The following is an 18,241-nucleotide window of genomic DNA, read 5'->3' as shown; positions in this document are numbered from 1 at the left end:
TCTACTAGGGGAGAAAATACACTTGATCGTGTCTACACCAACATTAAGCATGCTTACAGAGCGATGCCCCTCCCCCACCTAGGACAATCCGACCATCTCTCTCTGCTCCTCATTCCGGCCTACACCCCCCGCCGAAAACAAACAAAACCGAGCTCACAAACCATCAGAACCTGGCCTGAAAATGCTCTCCCTCAGCTACAGGACAGAATGCTTTGCTTGTACAGAATGGAGCATCTTTGAACAGCAGGACCTAGAGGCATACACAGAGACTGTGCTTTTCTACATTAAGAGCTGCGTAGAAAATGTCACAGTGGACAAACGCATCCGGGTTTTTCCAAACAGGAAACCCTGGATGACGAATGAAGTCCAGACTCTGATCAGAGCTCGTAACCCTGCCTTCAGGACGGGAGACAGCTCACTGTACAGCATTACCAGAGCCAACCTGAAAAGAGGCATCCAACATGCCAAGGAGGTCTACAGGAGGAAGATGGAGGGCTACCTCACGGACAACAACCCTCGGCAGATGTGGAGGGGCATCCAGGCCATAACCAACTACAAAGGCCAGAGCCCAACGACCACCGGCAGCAGCAGCACGCTGGCAGAGGAGCTGAACAGCTTCTTTGCCCGCTTTGAGACCACCACACACCTGCACTCACTGCCTCCCCACAACTCCAGCACCCCCCCTCTCTCTCTCCAGGAGCATGAGGTGAGAAGGACACTGAGAGCAGTGAACCCCAGGAAAGCTGCTGGACCTGATGGCATCCCGGGGACTGTGGTCAAGGCATGCGCAGACCAGCTGGCAGGGATCCTCACCAAGCTGTTCAACCTCTCCCTGATGCATGCCACCGTCCCTTCATGTCTGAAAGCCGCCACCATCATCCCCATTCCCAAAAGACCTGCTATAGACAGTCTCAGTGACTACAGACCCATAGCCCTCACGTCTGTAGTCATGAAGTGTTTTGAGCGGCTAGTCTCTCAGCACATCCGAGACTGCCTCCTTCCCTCCTTTGACCCCCACCAGTTCGCTTATAGAGCGAACCGATCTACAGAGGACGCCATCGCCATAACACTTCACAGAGCGCTGAGTCATCTGGAGAACCGGAAGAGCTATGTGAGGATGCTCTTTGTGGATTACAGCTCAGCATTTAACACAATCATCCCGGACATATTAGTTACAAAACTGTTCAAACTGCGGATCCCCCTCCCCACCTGCACCTGGATCAAACATTTTCTCACAAACCGCCCACAATCTGTCAGACTTGGCCCCCACCTCTCCTCCACGTGCTGAGCCCCCTACTGTACGCCCTGTACACTCACGACTGCGCTCCATCCCACCCGACGGCATACAGGGCTGAGATAGAGAAACTGTCCATGTGGTGCTCAGAAAATAACCTGTCACTGAACGTCCTTAAAACAAAAGAACTCATCATGGACTTCAGGAAACACAGACAAGTCCACGCCCCTCTCCTCATAAATGGAGAATGGGTGGAAACTGTCACCACCTTCAGGTTTCTGGGCACCCACATCTCTTCAGATCTCTCCTGGACACCCAACACCAAGGCCTTAGTGAAGAAGGCTCAGCAGCGGCTGCACTTCCTGCGTGTCCTCAGGAAGAACAACCTGGACAAGAAGCTGCTCCTGGCCTGCAATTCCACTGTGCACTTTAAGTAGTTTTTAAAAAAGGCCATATCAAAGTTTTTCTTTATATTTCTTTCCATTTACATTGTGTCTTCTTTTTTTTAAATTTGTAAATCTATATTTTACTGTATTTATTGTATTTTATTGTATATTTTGTATATTTTTTTTCTCCTATGTCGCGTGCCTTATTTGTATTGTGTGTACATAAATGTTCATCAGTGCGCTGCTGTTGTAGACCACCCACAATTTCTTTGCACCCCCACCGTGCAATGAAAATAAAGTCTATTCTATTCTATTCTATTCTACTACGCCACCTACTGGAGGTCTGATCTCTATGTAGGAAATTAGCCTGGATTGGAACTAACCACCGGCTACCAAATACAACCAGCTTCCCGTATAATACACACCAAGGCACACAGGTTCGTGCAAGGATGAAGCAGAGACAGGGTTCTATTAAAATTGTATATACTCTTTATTTTATTTGTATTATAGGTTACACTTTAATTAGTGGGGCTAAACACCCAGTTGGACACAGAGGAATATTGTACTGATAACGGATACTGAAGAAGACACAGACACCAACATGGACACAAAATAAACTAAAATGAGCAAGAGCAGAGCTTACCAGAGGGAGACCTTGTCTGGAAGGAGGGTCAGAAGGACCACACGTGGCTACACACACACTGCACTGCACACCCAGTGACTACACTACAAATGACGGTGGAACAGAGACACAAATACCCACCACCAGGTGTCAAGCCTCCCTGCTGGATGTCCCCAGTCCTGCCAGAAAAGAAAAGAAAGACACAATATTGAGACAACATAGAAGGGCCCCACCAGTTAGGTCTGAGCCCACAGGGCTAACTAATTAGCAATTATAGACACAGGTGATAACACACATACAGATCACGACAAATAATGCATTCCCAATGTGCACAGCAAGGCACCTTAACCAAGCCTGGAACGTGTGAAAACTGAAGGCGAAACACACACAGGCCCAGGAGGGCAGACTAGTCACAGATGGGGCCTAGCAACAGACGCAAGACACCCAAACCGAAAATAACAAACAAAAGAAAACAACAACCAGGACAGCTAACAAGGAAAATTATGTTTTACAATCCAAAACAACAGTAGGCCATTCCTCATGCTACCCACCAGGGAACCCCATACCCACTGTCCACACACACATGCACAAGCATGCACCCTGCACCAACACTGAGCACTTCTACACACACCCAGCACTCTCAACAATAACTCACACAATCACCTGCACGCACACACGCACCAACACACACAATCACACGTTACCACTCGGATGCTCCGGCCACCCTCGTACGGTGCCGCCGTGGTAAAGCATTCACTGAATAGGAGTCATAAATCGAAAAGAATCATTAAAGACAAAACAGCAGCCGGTGAACAGAATGCAGCCTTGATCATGTGCACTTCTGGTAAGCGACCCACCACGGCCAAAGACGAGAAGAGATGAACTCCCGTTGCGAGGTACTGACACAGCGACACAGCAAAGCAGCCTAAGTAAAAGCAGATAGCAGTAATTTAGACAAGTGGGTTAAGAAAGAAGAATGGCTATGTACCGGTAACTTAAACAAGGACGCGCATACGCCAATTAAGTTGTACCCCAAATACGGCACACTGCAAATCACAATAGGGGCAATATTCCAAATGTTTTGCCCTAAAACAAAGGCAGAGGTTAGCAACCCTGATCTGGCAAACATAAAATCACAGCGTCAAAGCAAGCAGAGGATGCAAAATGCCAAATAGAGCAGAATTCAAATCGCCTACCTGGCTGCAGCAGTGCCGGGCTTTTAAAGGAATCCCACGACAAACAATTGGCATGACTAGCGTCGCATACAGTGATGTCAGTCGATGCAACACCGCACTGCTGCTGTTGCTTCTGCTTAAAGGTGCAGGCACTCCGTTACATATTGAAAGAGTTTTGTAGAGTAATATGTGAATCATGGTTGATGACCATTTGGAACTGACACTCACTATAACACATAGTAAGAACAGCGGTGCGTATAGAAAGTTGTATGACCTGGCTCATAACGAAGTGATTAGCAAGAACAGAATGAATTTGTTTTGTCCATATAACTTTTCAAACAACCTATGTTTCACAATCTGTCTTGCGCATTATCTGAACCCGCAAGCATCCCCCAACACGTTAGATAATATTGCAACAGACATACATACAGGCCTCGGTTTCACAGTTCAACAGAAATTAGGGTTTAAAGACATTTCAAAGTTTGAGTGCGCCTTAGGGATCAATATTGTTGTATTCTATAGGTCCGGTACAAGCATGTTGCAGAAGTACCAAACAAGCGATACACCACACAACAAGACTGTGTTTCTATACCTCCATGACGTTCATTACTACATGATACAAAATCTCTGGGAAAACATTTTTTGTAAAGACGTTGATTGCAAAAGCTGACAAGATGATTTCTAATAAAATTGAAAACATTGTGTACATTTATGACTGTTGGCAACCTCTTTACAACAAGTTAATGAAGATAAGAGACAACAAATTCATTGAAGGAATACCCAGCGCTCTAGATGATGACGATCTCCTACCAGTAACCAAAAATAATTTGTTAATCATTGATGATGTGATGAAGGATGCAAGTAGCAACACACAGGTTGAAAAGGTGTTTACGCAATATGTGCACCACCGTAACCTTATGTAACAGGGTAATAAATTGTGATTCACTTGCCATTCATAGATAGCCAATGGGTAATACCTCTTACAAGTGTCTCATTCTCTTGCTCTATATTAAGGTGGAACCTTGTCAGCCGGTGTGTGTTGCATCATGTTGACGTGTGGCTGTGTTTCAGTTAGAACAGTCCCAGTCACATGAATGCACATTGCTGGTAAGTCGCATGTTTCAGACACTGCCCATGTAAATGTAATGTTTTAATTATAAAGTGAATATAGGAAGGTAGAGTTCATTTGAATGTGTTGATGTTACATTTCGGCACGTATTTGAGAAGTTTTGTTTTTTTTTTGTGTGTATTTTTGTTTATAACACCAAATATATACTGGGAGCTAGCCAGCTAACTAGCTAGTTATAGCGGTAGCGGTACTGAAAATCCCAAGTGGTGCATGCATATGTAGAGCTGAAGTGATTAGCTCGTGTGAGTCCTGCGTAAAGCCTTAGGTAGCGGGTAGCAGGTAGCTGAGTGGTTGCAGCTACGTCACTCCCCCGAGACCTGCTTAAGTAGCATTGTTGCCAACAGGCTAAGGGCAATTTGTCTTTAGCTCAACTGGTAATGACGCTGGCTGTAAGGGGTTGGCAGCGAGCAGTGAGTACCCCGGTTCGTTTTCTCTTCTGTATGCTAGTTACACAACGGTGCATGATGAGATCGGCTGTGCATGGCTAAATGCATGTTTCTTCATTTTTTTCTACCAGATACACTGTTTAATTGCGTATTTCTAATTGTTAGAACGGTCCCAGTCGCATGAATGCACATTGCTGTTACACAACGGTGCATGACGAGATTGGCTGTGCATGGCTAAATGCATGTTTCTTCATTTTTTTTTCTACCATGAGCAAGAATAAAGCAACTGTGGTACAAAAATTGGTGTGTCATCATTTTTAATTAAACACAACGCAGCAAAGAAACATCAGTTACAGTGGTGCTGTGACCATGCTTCTGGGTGCGAGGGAATCGGCGACTGTCAACGTGGGAACTGCTAGTTCCAGCCCAGGAGGATTCATTGTGGTTGCAGATGAGTTCAGCTTCTTGTGATGAACTGACAGCCGTATTCGCGAGAGGTGTATTATGCATATGCAAAGGGTGGAATAGTGTGTGTATTTACAGTAAAGGGAAATAATAACAAAAGAGGGAGGAAGAGAAAAATAATTATAGGTTACATTTGTTTTTGTTTTTTTCCATTGTATATTTATTGGTCGGTGTGGTAATAGAATTAGAAAATTTACTTTTTATGGTTACCTGTACAAATCTAATTTTACATCGTTCTGTTTTTTCTTTTGTTATTAGTGTTTTGCAATTGGCATGGAAGGTGTTAGTGGTTTTGGGAGAGGGAAAGGTTTGCTGATGTTCACTCCAGAAAAGGCTGCTGGTCGGGGTTTGTCGAAGTTTCCTGTAACATATACACCTATGCCCTCTCTTGAGGCTGTGACAAACCATGATCCACCTCACCTTAGTGATCTTGGATTAGGCTCACCTGGCGTTATGGGTACTGATGCTTCTATGAACTTTATTGCTGGCATAGCGAAGCAAATAGGCCAATCCAATGGTGAAAACATTGTATCTTGTTTGGAGTAAAGGGCCATTGGTAGTGAAGCTGTGCCCAATGTGGCAGGGGAAACATGCGGCTCGGGGGGGTCGATGTCGCTAATCTGAGCTTGGTTTAAAGTCTGATGTCAGGGAACCAGTGTACTTCAGGGGGGATGGCTCCGAGAAATGCACAGTGCATGAGTGGGAAGACATGATGAGAATCTGCCTTCGTAAGAGGGGGGTGACTGAAGTGAACCAGGTAGAGGAGGTCATGTGTAGGCTTATGGGGAGGGTGTGTTAAAGGGCCTTTTAAAGCAGCAACCTGTGTCATCCCCAGCCCAGTCTTCTCAGGTTCCTGTTAAGCCATTTGAGCGTATCCTTGCCTTGTTGGAGGGCATCCTGGAGCAAAGGCCACAGCAGTCAGGTAACAGTTCAAACTGCCAGTTTCGCGGCGGACAAAGGAACAAAATGAGGTCTTTGGCACCATGTGCAGTGTGTGGTGATGCTGGACACACAACAAAGTTTCACTGTAGAACCAGTCACCTCTGTTTTCTCTGTCACACTGCAGGTCACAGGCATGGGGAGTGCCCTAGGGCTACAGCTTTGGAGCTTATAGCAACCGCTGAAGCCACCACCCGGCTTTCGGGAAATGAGCAAGTCCACATATAGGGGGGTCAATGTAGGGTCTCTTGTAGATCCCCCATCGATGAGAGACATTGATTTGGAGTCAGTTTATAAAAGCGTATGTGAAGAGACAGAACCAGAGACAGGAATCATAATGCAGAACACACAAGAACTTTTTCCGTATGTTGACTTATTCTATGCAGATGTGTTAGTTGGAGGGAAAGTGGGAATGAGAGCTATGTTGGACAGTGGGTCGATGGCCTGCACCCTGAAATCTGGTCCATTGCCTCAGGTGATACAGGCAGGTGTGTTACAGAGTGCTTCCTTGAGTTCAACAGATGTCACCCTGGTTGGATGCAGTGGATTGAGAACCAGTCCTTTGGGAGTTTGTGAGGTAGAGATTGAGTTTTATGGCTGCAGTGTTATTGTTCCAGTCCTGGTGGTTGAGGGCCAGACCAAAAAGCTCATCTTGGGTAGCAATCTCCTGAAGCACTTGATTCGTCAGCTTAAAAGATCAGGGACTTCTGGAGGAAGATGGCAGCTTCTGAACACAGTGATAGCAATAATAACAAGCTGATCAGCCTCTTGGCTTGTGTAGAGAGGTGGAGGGACAGGGACGTGCTAGACAAAGTTGGAACTTAGAGAGTGAAGAAAGCAGTAGTGTTGGAGCCTATGCATGAGCACTTAGTGTGGGGCAGGCTACGAGACACGCAGAATGTCTCAGTTGGCAGTGCTGTCATCATTGAACCTAGCAGTGCAATGTCAACACAGAGAACAATTCTAGTTGGGAAAACTGTGGCTCTGTTACGTGGGGATGGATGGCTTCCTGTTAGAGTGATAAACCCCTCTGAGAGGTCAGTAACCCTGAGACGAAATGCTAATTTAGCTGATGTGTTTCCCTGTATGGCTCTTGAGGACTTTGACAGTTCTACCGTAGCTGACTGTGCTTTTATGTCTGACTGTTCTTTCATGTCACTGGTTCAACTAATGCAGAGGATAACTGACAACCTCACTGACCACAGTAGTGACTTGAGTTTGACTGGGAATGACTCCTTCCAGGCTGATGGGTGTACCAAACTTAGCCAAGCAGAGATGAACAACGACAAGTTGCGTGATTTCGGGCTGTCTGATATCAATGTTGACTCCTGTGAGGCATCTCTTACTTGCAAGGAAAGGCTTGTTAAGCTAATAGCTAAATATGAATCCATCTTCTCCAGGCACAAGTTGGATTGTGGAAAAGCTAGTTGTTGCTGCCACCATACTAGACTTATTGATGAAAAGCCATTTAGGTTGCCCTACCGACGTCTTTCACCTAATCATTACGAGAAGGTGAAGTTGGCTTCAGACAAGATGGAGGAACGTGAGATAATAAGGAAGTCCTGCAGTGAGTTTTCCTCGCCACTTGTTCTCGTTTGGAAAAAGTCAGGGGACCTGAGACTCTGCATCGATTTCTGCTGGCTTAATGCACACACTATCAAAGATTCCCTTCCACTTCCACACCAAGCCGATGCACTTGCCGCTTTAAGTGGAAATGCCTTTTTCTCCACCATGGATCTGACTTCTGGCTATTATAATGTAGAACTTCATGAAGACCGGACGTTCACAGCTTTCACTTCACCTTTCGGGCTGTACGAGTATAATCGCATGCCACAGGGGTTGTGCAATAGCCCTACAACTTTCATGCGGATGATGCTGTACATATTTGGAGATCAAAACTTCCTTACCCTGCTTTGTTACCTGGATGATGTCTTAGTGTTTGCGCCTACTGAAGACCTGGCATTGCAACGCCTGGAAATGGTCTTTGAGCGCCTCAAAACTCACAATTTGAAGCTAGCTCCTAAGAAGTGCCATTTCCTGCAGAGGTCAGTGTGGTTCCTGGGGCACATTGTCAGTGCAGAGGGGGTTGCTACAGATCCTGATAAGGTGAAGGCCATCACTGCCATTACTGAGGCTGACCTGATGGAAGATGGGGTCCCATCTCAAAGGAAGCTGAAGTCATTTCTTGGGGTGATAGTATATTATGAACAGTTCATTGAAGGCTGTTCTGCAATTGTGAAACCTCTCTTTGGTCTGACGACTGGGAACAAGGCTCGTCGCTGGAAAGGGAAGAAGCGGCAGCCATTTTTGAGAACACTGATGGCTGCTGACTGGACAGAGGAGTGCAGACAGGCTTTTGAGCGTCTAAAGCAGGCGTTGCTCAACCAAGTCTTGTTAGCTCTGGTTGGAATTTTTGCCATGAAATAGGCTATCTGTGACAAGTTCCATTACTGGCTGAAAGGGCATCAGTTCACTGTATGGACAGATAACAACCTTCTGACCTACATTCTGTCCAAAGCTAAGCTGGATGCATGTGAGCAGAGATGGGTTGCAAAGCTTGCACCATATGACTTTGATATCAAATACCTTCCTGGCCCAAGGAACATTGTTGCAGATGCATTGAGCACAGAGCCTTTTGTGCAACCCAGTGTGCTCCATCGCTTGATGAGAGTCCCCTATAAGATGCTGTTGGGAGAGGCTGCTGATGTGTGCCCAGACCGAATGCAGGATGTCTTTCACTGGTCCTCTCACCCATTTGACGAGGTCTCTCATACTGATGGAAAGGTCATCAATTGTTATTCTGCTGTCGTCTCACCTTCTGGTGCCCTGTCAAGAGCAGATGTAGCAGCAGTCTGATGATCTTGTGAGCTCCCATGCATTGTTACTGCCCCAGCTTCCACAGACTGTGATGCCATTGGAGCAAGGTAACGTCAAACCATTGTCTCATGAGCAACTGATGAGTGTGCAGCGTCAAGATACTGTGGTGAGCAAAGCCATCTTCTTTCTGGAGAGAGGGTCACTAAGAGGAAGGCTTACCTCTATGTGGTTCCCGTGTCCATACGTGCCGTGGCGTCCATGATGAGGCTGGCCATCAGGGTCTACAGAAAACGCTGTATTTTACCAGACAGGTTTTTCTGGTGTGGCCTGGAATGTGACGTGAGGGAATATGTGATGCGTTGCAGGTGGTGTGTGTTCAGCAAGTCTCCGGAGCCCAAGGCCAGAGCTCCATTAGAGAACATTATCACAACTGAGCCCCTTGCACTGGTGTGCATTGACTTTTGGTCTGCTGAGGACTCTGCGAACCGGTCCTTGGATGTACTTGTTGTTACAGACCATTTCACGAAGATGGCTCACGCCTTTTTGTGCCCCAATCAGTCTGCGAAGTCCGTGGCCCACCAGTTGTGGAATAACTTTTCTGCGTCTATGGCTTCCCTCATCGCATCCACTCAGACCAGGGTGCCAATTTTGAGAGCTCTCTGATTACGGAGCTTTTGAGTGTCGCAGGTGTTGCAAAATCACACACAACACCCATGGGTAATGGGTCTTGTGAGGGATTCAACAGGACGCTGGGCAATATGATTCGGGCCCTACCACCAAAAGCAAAGCACAGATGGCCACTGGCGCTGAAATCACTCACCTTTGCTTACAACTGTACTTCCATAAGACCACAGGCTTCACCCCCTTCCTGTTGATGTTTGGGAGGACACCGAGATTGCCTGTTGATGTTGTCTTTGGTATTGTCCTGCATGACCCTAATGTTGTTGCCTATGACCAATATGTCCAGTCCTTGCGGAGTGACTTGAAGGAGGCTATGGCTATTGTGTAAGCAGCAGCAACTAAGCAGCTGAAGAGACACGCTGACCTGTATAACAAGAAAATCCGTGGAGGTGGAAGTGGAGGTCAGTGATCGTGTGCTGTTATCTAATAAGGGGGAGCGTGGCAAACGAAAGCTTGCCGACCGCTGGGAGAACTCTGTTTATCTAGTTGTCGAGATGAATGCTTATAGTCATACTTTCAAAATTCAGAACAGCTTGACTGGTCAAGTGAAAATGATCCATCACAACTTGATAATGCCTGTGAATTTTCTCCCTCTTCCTGATGATGCGGGGAAAGAAACTGAGGTATTTGACGTGACTGACAGCGTGGACCTGAGTGGTGGTGTGACCTCATCTACTATTGGAGATTCAGTGGATGCTACTGAGTATAGGACAAGGGTGTTGGTGTCTGAACTACCCTCCGAAGTAATGGACCGAGTGAGCCTGGAGGGCGATGTGGAATCCATGGGAGACCACAATGCTCTATCCCTAGCCTCTGCCTCAGCTGTGTCTCCTCCTGGAAAAGCACCTCTGACTGTTTTGGATCCTGACATTGACATGACTGTCTGTACTGCTAACGCCCAGTCTAATCACCCTCATACTGACCCACCAGATTTTGTTAGTACAAGGCTTGCACAGACTGTCAATGTTCATTCTGAGGAATCACATGCTCAGCTACCAGTCCATGACCAGTATTTGTCTGACAGGCTGCGCCCTGACTGTGCTGACTCTCTTGCCACCACCACCATCCCACCACGTGACTTTGTTGTCTCAGGGGTAGTTGAGGACTCATTGGGTCGTTTTAGGTCTAGGGCGGGTCGGTTGCTTAAGCCAGTGTCGAGACTTATTGAAATGATGCATCAACAATCACTTAGAGCTTGAAGACTTCTCATACACTTATGGGCCGCATGTTGTCTGTTTTGCAGTCACAAATGTGTTTAAGTGAGCATAGGTTGGTCATATGAATCTACTTTTTTATCCTAATGGGCATGCTGTACTGTGGTACAAGAAAGAGACAGGGTTGATAATACAGTCTCGTATGGTGGTTTTTCTTTTGATTGAGGTCAGTTCAGGTCAATGTGTGCAGCATGTAGCAGGTATGCTCACCTATGGGGATCTAGGGGAGTAGCTAACCCCTATTTCCTTTAATTCTCTTGGAGAATAGTCTTCTGACTGGGACATTGGGTGACATTGGACTGGTTTATAGCAGGGTCTGCTTCCTCAATTTACTCTTTTTTTCCATGTATTTGTACTTACAATGGGTTTTTTGTTTGTTTCATTGTTCCAATGTGCCTAGTTGTGAAAGGATTGCCTGTTCCTGTGCCTGGTAGGTGTTTGTGCAAAATAGCCTAATGTTTTTGGATATGGCAAGTGGAATTCAGCAGGGGGAGTGTAACAGAGTAATAAATTCACTTGCCATTCATAAATAACCAATGGGTAATACCTCTTACAAGTGTCTCATTCTCTTGCTCTATATTAAAGTGGAACCTTGTCAGCCGGTGTGTGTTGCATCATGTTAACGTGGGGCTGTGTTTCAGTTAGAACAGTCCCAGTCGCATGAATGCATATTGCTGGTAAGTCGCATGTATCAGACACTGCCCATGTAACTGTAATGTTTTAATTATAAAGTGAATATAGGAAGGTAGAGTTCATTTGAATGTGTTGATGTTACATTTCGGCATGTATTTGAGAAGTTTTGTATTTTGTGTGTATTTTTGTTTATAACACCGAATATATATTGGAAGCTAGCCAGCTAATTAGCTAGTTATAGCGGTAGCGGTACTGAATATCCCATGTGGTGCATGCATGCCGGATCGTTTTCTCTTCTGTATGCTAGTTACACAACGGTGCATGACGAGATCGGCTGTGCATGGCTAAATGCATGTGTAGCAGGAGCTAGTATGCAAACTACGCCACCTTGGGAGTTTCACCCAAAGAATTAATTCTCTACCCCTTTGTGGTAACACGTTGGTTTCATACACAGGCCCCTTCAATTTAATGAAGCAACCAGAGACATGAATCCCATAAAAAATATTGTTTATTCCAGCAAAAGCAAACACAAGTATTAAAACACACACAAAAAACACAGATTTTATCAATAAAAAAATAGTTGCTCCTCCTCCACGCCAGTAGGGGAGGTACGGCTGTAATGCCTGCGGGTGAGAGAGCTACCGGGGAGAGTCAGTGACTTACCGGAAAGGGACCAACCAAGCACACGTGACCGTGGCCGACACTCACACACTGCAAAATGGTGAAGTACAAGTAAGTGAAACAACCTCAGGTGACTCAATGTCTGCACACGCACACCCACACTTAAGTGAACAAAAGATCCCCTTCCGAAGCGCGCGGTCACCCGTCTCCACCGACACGGAGTCTCACACCGCGCACACACCCAACCAAAAAGAAAACAATTTTAAAACAAAACGGAGGCCGAGCCCCAACTCTACAGTTGGTTTGTCCAATAAGCTAAAGGTTATCGATACCCGACACCACACAGAATGTAAACAACCCGTCGCTTGCTAGCTACTGGGAAAGAGGGCTTGCTTGCTAGCTAGCTAGCTACCTAGCTAAGTGGCTAGTACGCTATGTGGCAAGTCCGTGGGTCTGGTGACACGATATGCGCTAGGCAACAATTGATAAAAGCTAGCTAGCTAAAACACACAGGCAAAACAGCAGCCAGCCATCCTAAAAACAAAAATAGGAAAAGCAGTTAAAACGAGTAGTATCTCGATGTAATCTTTTCTTAGCAGGTTCTCCCCACTTTGTGCAATATATAACATGCGGAGTAGAATGCTTCATGTAGCTATCATTGCAAGAATTAAGAGGCTAAAGAGCCAGGGAAACCGACACTCAACTACAGATATTTTACATCTTGATGCCGTTATTTAGTTTGTCACTTTACCTTGGGAATATAATGACAGCGATCTCAATCAAGCAGCGCCCGTCTGTCCACAGGAACCTAGAATGGACAAGGCTTGTCAGATTTGCCAAAAGCAGTACGACAAGTGGATGAAGACGCCAGCCTACCTTCTCGGGACATGTATTCAGAGTGCCCAGGGGAAAACCGGAACCAGACGTTCTCTTTTCTCTTTGGCTACCACAACCTATTTATAGGGATAGGGAATTGATTGCGTTTCCTGACCGTCAACCGAGTAGCTGGTTGCCTGGTAACCGCGCATTGAGCGTCCAACCAGCTAGCTATGCCACACATGTTTCTTCATTTTTTTCTACCAGGTACACTGTTTAATTGCGTTTCTGTAAATTTTGTATTTCTAATTGTTAGAACGGTCCCAGTCGCATGAATGCACACTGCTGTTACACAACGGTGCATGACGAGATCGGCTGTGCATGGCTAAATGCATGTTTCTTCATTTTTTTTTCTACCAGGAGCGAGAATAAAGCGACTGCGGTACAAAAATTGGTGTGTCTTCATTTTTAATTAAACATAACGCAGTAAAGAAACATCAGTTACACTTAGTGCCATCTACCTGGTTCAGAATTTGTTTTTCAGGGAAAATCTGGCAGGACAATCAATCTTAACACAAATTATCAATTGTTGTTTAAAAACCCAAGAGACAACAACCAAATCAGCGTTTTGGCCAGACAAATGTCCCCTGGCAACACAACGTTTTTCATGGAGTGTTTTAAAAACGCCATCGAAAAGCCTTATGGGTACCTCCTGATTGATTATAAAGCGAAAACCCCGGATCAATTTCGTCTCAGAACAGACCTACTTTCAGAGTATCCGGCTGTTTATGTCCAGAAAAAGAGTTGAGGCATCAACATGTCGGCGAGGATTCCTAGAAACTTGCCGCTTTTGAAACTCTTACTTAATGCCAAACCAGCACAGAGACGCGTCATTTTGCAAGCAGCGTCAAACGAGTTAATCTTGACCCTGTGCGAAGTGGCTGTTAACGTTCTCCGTGGTACCATACCACTAACAAATTCGCAGTGTAAAAAGTTGGAAAAGAAGAAAACCCAGATAAAGTTTATCGCGGATAAAAAGATTGGTGTACGCAGGCAGAAACGCGCCATTAATCAAAAGGGCTGATTCCTTATCCCACTCTTGAGCATAGCTGTTCCGTTTATAAGTAGTCTAATTGCATCGAGACAGAACTAAATTTTGATGGAGTATGCTGAGAAATTGTTTAGTCCCCCAACGTCAGTTGGATAAAGAACGACAACGTTCCTGTATCTATAAGACAGACTGTTGAAAACGATTTGGACGCCTCTATAAAGAGTGTTTTGAGTAGAAATTATTTGGATCCACGTGAGAAAGCTAAGCTGTACACGTTTTATTGCAAAGATATTTGTCCTTGGTTAATCAGGGGGATGTTGAAACCAATACTTTAACACTTTCCTTACCGCCAGAACCTTTAAACAAGGATGGCGCTCAAGCTTCGCCAGGAACTTCTGTCGTTGTTGATGACGAGCAAGATAATGTGGTTAAAGAAGTGTTGAAAAACGTGCCACCGAGAAACACGGAGAATGCTCGATACATTTTAGATAAGATATTTAAATCGAAAGACGTGGCTTCGTGGAGTGAATCAGGCGAATTTATTTTAAACGGCTCCGTCATCCCCGGCTCTCACATATTTTAGTAAAAAGTGTTACAGCGCCACAAACAGTGAATGTCAAACGTAGACCGCGAGGTTGGTGCGAATTCCTGAGAGCTATTGCGACTCTAAACATACCCCCTTTCCACAATTCCAAACCTCCGTGTTAAAGACGAAATCAATTCATTTAAAAACACAGGATGATATGGTTACGCAACACCTACAAAAAGTCTTGAAACACCCATGCTTAGATCACCTGATTTGGACAGTACCGCATGGTTCGACTTTTAAATGTACCCCTGTTGTAAACAAAAAGCTATGTTCTGTACATAGCTGTTTTGTATATTTTGACAATTGTTAATAAATAAAAACTTTGACTCGTATAATTTGTCTTGTTTTATTTTCCACCATTGTAGTACATTAATTTTTTGTTTATGAACATTTTCCCCATTGGTACATGTTGAACGCAGTTAAACATATTAGAAATGCATACCCTGGGTTGTAATGTTTTCACAAATAGCGAAACCATGTTATCATTTTCAACCAAATTATCAGAATATCTAGATATCTAGATGGACCTTCATAGTCCAATCCTCTTGACATATGATAGAGGGAAAAAACAGTGTTCACCACACGTGGTCGACAGAAAATCTTGAACCTGTTTTTTTGAGAATTGCAGTCTTGTACACGTAGTTCTTAAAAACGTATAGATGGATGACGGAAACAGTTTGTGGTTTGGTTTGTTTCCAAAACTGTCAAAAAAAAAAACATCCGACACGATCCTCACTTATGTAGGCTGCTAGCCAATGTTCGCCGGGAAGATCCGAACTATGCCTGTTGATTATTACTGACGAAGGTAATTTTTGTACAGGCCTTTCAGGTAGCTGATCACATGCTAACACACCAAGAAAATGCGTATTTGCGGAGATTTTGTCCATAACCGTAACGGTATTCATCGTTTCAGTAGTAATCCACCAGAACCTGTCTACGGTTGGACACTTCAATTATGCTATCAAATATGGCGTAGACTATCAAATTGATAGTATGTGGCAATGGTTGTCTGAAACGTGTTTCCAACCTTAAATTTCCAAACTTAATTAGGGATAAATGCTGATTGCATTCTTCGTCGGGTGTGAGCTTAAATGCATAGAGTGTGTAACCGTCCAAAAAATCTTCTCTGTCGATTGCTGTCGATCACACACAGCTGCCCCAGTCTGACAATCGGGTTGAAGGGGTTTAGCGGGAAATTGCTGACCATCTGCGCAGACGGCTAGAAATTCTAAATCATAATGTCTGAATGCAAATGGGTTCTTATTGTAAGCACCCGTAAATGCATCATTGTCAACCATACCTATAACAACAGATTTGGGTAGCGTTCCTAAAAATAATTTTTCTTGGTTAGAAACACGCGTACCGGCCGGTATGGAGAAATTTTTTAGATGCACTCTATCGATCGGATATTTCGCAATCGGAGTGAGTAATGCCTGAACGTGACCTAACCTTACAGCGGGGGATACAGAAACTTTTTTTAACATATAAGGATGCTGTAGGCTATGCTATGGCACCATTGCGCATCAGACTGAATTCGTTCTTTGATTGGGTCATTCGTATTTTAATATCAACGCCATTTAACATCAAATTTTCTTGAAAGGATATATCGCTGTGGATTGGTGTCAGCATCTCCAACACCTTACTGGCGTTTGTAAACGCAGCTCTCTTTGTCAGTCCATGATTTTCGGCTTCGGGGTCCGTAACATCCATATGTCCTGTCGTGTCTTTGTAAAAGAATCCGGCTGAGAAAAGTGTTTCCAGGGTGTGTTGATTAAATAATCTATGATGCTACGATACGGATATGTGTTTGAACTCTGTGAGATCAGCCTGTCGCCCAACGACACATCAACCTGTGAAAAAGTAGTAGCACCGGGGTAGTTTATCAATCCGATAGGTGCGCCGTCGGCGATGTCTGTCCCATCGGGTTTTGTGATTTTGAGTCGTATGTACAATAGCGTGTTGTTCAGATCAATATAGTCTTCACCATTCACTAGGCGCCATGTCAGATATTACTGAAATCGGTGGCACTTCTACATGTGTTTTTTTCTATCGTCGTTTGTCAAGGGGACTGTGAATAGGTCCAACTCTGACTTAACGTACTCTTCTGACATGTCAGTGACATAAGAAAACGGTGTTAAAATGGTGTTAAAATCTCTTCCAGCCGATGTGTGACTACGCTGTTCACCCCGCGACCCCGCGACACTGGCCTCTTCTTACGCTCCCCTTTGTTTTTCTTTGCACGCGGGTCACACATACCAGGCGGTCTTTTCACAGATCTGCGGGGCATCACCAACATGCCGGAACCATGCTGGTTGCTGGCGATGTTTACCCGTGTCATTACTGACCACTTCGCTAGCAATGTTTTTAGCAGCCCTTTTAAGATGCGGTTTAACAATGCTGAACCCTTTTGTAAATAGTGGCACGGCCATTCAAAAAAGCCCTCGAAAAATACCGTCAATCACCGCACCACACATAGTCGGGCTACGATACAGATGTGATACAGATCTCCATGCATTGCCAACGATCTGATACATTAAAGATACATATGAGGCAAGTACTAATGCGATACGATATGATTCACCCCTATTGCGATGTAGTGCGATTCCACACGATTTGATTCAACAGAATGCGATTCAACGCGATACGATGCGATGCACAAGAATGTGATGCTATGCAATTCAATACGGTACATATAGTTTGATTTTATTTCTTTGGTTCTTCTTAAGGAGACAGCAAATCCCAAATTAACTATTTGTTTCTCTAGCATCAGGTGAGTACTTGAGTTAATCGTCTGCCTGTGTACTTTATAGCGGCATGGCATATATATGTATATATATATATATATACAGTGTATATATACAGTGTCTTAGCCTCTCTGCTAAGGGACGCAGATATCCAGCAGCTAAACACTTGCCATAAATAGCCCAGACCGCAATTTTCGTTGTACCGGGATTCTTTAATGACAAAGTGTGAAACTGAAACAGACATGGAAATGAAATTGATATCAGTTCCCGTATGAAATACAGTTTACACATCGTAACTGTACACATTACATTATATAAACGTACCATTATACACTGCTAATAAGCTAAGCTACAGAACCGCCGACATTCAAGTAGCAATGACAACTAGCATCGTTGATAGCTACCACAATATAGCCAAATTCAATAACACAAAACGGCTTTAACAGCAGAAAATAATGTTAAACGATGACTTACGGATATGGCCTTCATAAACTTAGAGAAGGGGCTATAACGGGGCCTTTTTCTGAAGAGTTTCACTGAGTTGCGATTGCCAGTCGCATGTACCATACACCTACGGTAAGTTCTCGTTCTTTTTGTAAGGAAAAGAAAATGCAATATGAAGGCAGTACCAGATAGCGTCAGTAGGCGGCAACGTTTCCACACATTAAATTTTTAGCAACTATTTCTCAACTCAAACATAACAAATACTACTAAAGGTAATTCTAATAAACCCTGACAC

General features: G+C 44.6%; 1 long non-coding RNA gene across 2 annotated transcripts; it reads right to left on the bottom strand.

The window, feature by feature from the left end:
• Window positions 1-2,360: 2,360 nt before the first annotated feature.
• Window positions 2,361-13,227, bottom strand: LOC118791682. 2 transcript variants are annotated; one of them, XR_005005549.1, is made up of 3 exons: window positions 13,179-13,227; window positions 13,054-13,110; window positions 2,361-2,421 (listed from the first exon to the last, which is right to left on the bottom strand). It is a non-coding gene; the product is annotated as an uncharacterized LOC118791682 (long non-coding RNA). The 2 variants fall into 2 exon arrangements; XR_005005548.1 differs by lacking the exon at window positions 2,361-2,421 and adding an exon at window positions 12,369-12,392.
• Window positions 13,228-18,241: the final 5,014 nt, after the last annotated feature.

Source organism: Megalops cyprinoides, chromosome 16, assembly GCF_013368585.1.
Source record: "Megalops cyprinoides isolate fMegCyp1 chromosome 16, fMegCyp1.pri, whole genome shotgun sequence".
In the NCBI taxonomy this organism is placed as follows: Eukaryota; Metazoa; Chordata; class Actinopteri; order Elopiformes; family Megalopidae; genus Megalops; species Megalops cyprinoides.
Note: the sequence above shows the minus strand (reverse complement) of the source record. Positions and strands in the feature narration are given on the sequence as shown.